We start from the raw sequence: 3,055 nt of genomic DNA, 5'->3' as shown, positions 1-3,055 counted from the left end.
AGCTTCTGGGCACTGGAAACAGAATTGTAGTTACATAGCTTAGTTTAGTTTGTGAATACTTGACCTTCTCCCCCGTACTCTGCCCGCCTTTTTTTTTTTGAGACAGAATCTTGCTCTGTTGCCCAAGCTGGAGTACAGTGGCAATTTTTGTATTTTAGTAGAGATGGGGTTTCGCCATGTTGCCCAGGCTGGTCTCGAATTCCTGACCTCAGGTGATCCACCAACCTCAGCCTCCCAAAGTGCAGGGATTACAGGTGTAACCCACTGTGCCCAACCGACTTCTGCCCTTTTAAAATATGTGTTGCTGGCCCGGCGCGGTGGCTCACGCCTGTAATCCCAGCACTTTGGGAGGCCGAGGTGGGTGGATCACAAGGTCAGGAGTTCAAGACCAGCTTGACTAATTTGGTGAAACCTGGTCCCTACTAAAAATACCAAAAAAAAAAAAAAATTAGACGGGCGTGGCGGCGGGCGCCTGTAATCCCAGCTCCTCAGGAGGCTGAGGCAGAGAATTGCTTGACCCCGGGAGGCAGAGGTCGCAGTGAGCCAAGATTGCACCACTGCACTCTGGCCTGGGTGAAAGAGTGAGACAGCATCTCAAATAAATAAATAAATAAAATAAAATAAAATATGTGTTGCTCTTCCCAGTCAGGTTGCCAGCATCATGCTCTTCTATTCCTTTTTTCAAGTCCCTTGTGGGCATGAATGTAGTCGTGGAACTCAAGAATGACCTGAATATCTGTGGCACCCTCCATTTGGTGGATCAGTATCTCAACATCAAATGAGCTGACATCAGTATCACACACCTTGAGAAATATCCTCACATTTTATCAGTGAAGAACTTCTAGGCTGGGTGCAGTGGCTCACACCTGCAATCCCAGCACTTTGGGAGGCCAAGGCAGGTGGATCACCTGAGGTCAGGAGTTTGAGACCAGCCTGGCCAACATGGCAAAACCCCATCTCTACTAAAATACAAAACTTAGCCGGATGTGGTGGCGGGCGCCTGTATTCACAGCTACTCGGGAAGCTGAGGCAGGAGAGTTGCTGGAACCCGGGAGGTGGAGGCTGCAGTGAGCTGAAATCATGCCACTGCACTCCAGCCTGGGTGACAGAGTGAGACTCTGTCTCAAAAAAATTTTTTAAAAAGGACTGTTTCATTCCGGGCTCAGTGGTCCCATACGTGCAGTTGCCAGCAAAGGAGGTCGACACACGGTTGCCATAGCATGCAGCAAGGAAGAAAGCCAGCAGTAGTAAGTGACAGCCCCTCCTTCTCTTCCCTTCCCTCTTCCTTGGTGACCTGTAACCCCAAGTCCCAGCCCAGGACCCCTAACTCCCAATACTTGAAGGGGTTTTGTTTGTTTTTTTACTAATGATGGTTTTGTGGGTTTTTTTAAAAAAAGGGAAGAGTGGATAAGGGGAATAATAGGGAACAGGTATCCTTTGTTGAGAAAGGGAGAAGAGGTAGGCTGGGAAACTCCAAACCCTTCCCAGTCCCCAGCACCTGCCGTTCTCACTACCTCCCTGGAGATGGTGGGAGGGAGGGCTTCCTAGGTCTTTCCAGGGTACCATGTGATTCACCTGGGGGTTGAAAGGAATCTGTCCCATGTCGGGAATAACATTTATGATGCAAATATATATGTGTGTGTGTGTGTATACATAATAAATAAAAAATGTTACATTTCAAAATGAGAATTTTTTAAATAGTTTAAGAAAAAAGGAGGTGGTCCTGCAGATTATAATAAGAGTGACTGTTTACAGCCAGGAGTGGTGGCTCACATCTGTGATCCCAGCACTCTGGGAGGCAGGAGAGTCACTTGAGGACAGGAGTTCAAGATTAGCCTGGACAACACGATGAAAATCTGTCTCTAAGGCCAGACGCAGTGGCTCTCACTTGTAATCCCAGCACTTTGGGAGGCCAAGGCGGGCGGATCACCTGAGGTCGGGAGTTCGAGACCAGCCCGACCAACATGGAGAAATCCCGTCTTTACTAAAAATACAAAATTAGCCGAGTGTGGTGGCGCAAGCATGTAATCCCAGCTACTTGGGAGGCTGAAGCAGGAGAATCACTTGAACCTGGGAGTCAGAGGTTGCAGTGATCCAAGATTGCACCATTGCACACCAGCCTGGGTGACAGAACGAGACTCGGTCTCAAAAAAAAAAAAGGAAAGAAAGAGTGAATGTTTATAGAAAGCTTAGTCAGTGTCAGACAAGGTATTAAATGCTTTATATATTTTTTAACTTCTTTTTCTTTTTTTTGAAATAGAGACCAGGTCTCATTAGCCTCAATCGATCTGCCTATCTTGGCCTCTTGAAGTGCTGGGATTACAAGCATGAGCCACCATGCTGGCCAAGCACCTTTTTTTTTTTTTGAGCCAAGGCTGCTGGAGGGCAGTGGCGTGATCTTGGCTCACCCAGTAAAGCGCTCTGTGTGTGTGTATGTGTGTGTGTGTATATAGTTGTTGTTGTTTGTTTTTGTTTTTGAGATGGAGTCTCACTGTGTCGCCAAGCTGGAGTGCAGTGGTGTGATCTCGGCTCACTGCACCCTCTGCCTCCCGGGTTCAAGCAATTCTCCTGCCTCAGCCTTCTGAGTAGCTGGGATTACAGCACCCACCACCACGCTCAGCTAGTTTTTCGTATTTTTAGTGGAGAACGGGTTTCACTGTCTTAGCCATGATGGTGTCAATCTCCTGACCTCATGATCCACCGCTTCGGCCTCCCAAAGTGCTGGGATTACAGGCGTGAGACACCGCGTCTGGCCCAAGCACTCTATATTAAATCATTATAATCATTTTCCAATTGGGGAAAGTGACCCAGAGAGGTGAAGTAATTTACCCACAGTAACATAATGAGCCCGTGGCTCTGCAAGGATCTGAACCCAGGGAGTCCGACTTTACACCCAAGACACACTTCCTTCCCCTTCAACCACATGCTTTCCGGAGTAGCGTCCAGGTCATACTGTTGAGTGATAATAGCAAGTTGTATTTTTTTTTTTATTTAAGACAGAGTCTCTCTCTGTCGCCCAGGCTGGAGTGCAGTGGTGCGAGCTCAGCTCACTGAA

General features: G+C 47.8%; 1 pseudogene; it reads left to right on the top strand.

Moving 5' to 3' along the window:
• Positions 1-661: 661 nt before the first annotated feature.
• On the top strand, positions 662-1,255 carry LOC115931627 (U6 snRNA-associated Sm-like protein LSm2; annotated as a pseudogene).
• Positions 1,256-3,055: the final 1,800 nt, after the last annotated feature.

The sequence above is a fragment of the Gorilla gorilla genome, chromosome 20 (genome assembly GCF_029281585.2).
Source record: "Gorilla gorilla gorilla isolate KB3781 chromosome 20, NHGRI_mGorGor1-v2.1_pri, whole genome shotgun sequence".
Classification (NCBI taxonomy): domain Eukaryota; kingdom Metazoa; phylum Chordata; class Mammalia; order Primates; family Hominidae; genus Gorilla; species Gorilla gorilla.
This window is presented reverse-complemented; position numbering and strand designations above follow the sequence as displayed.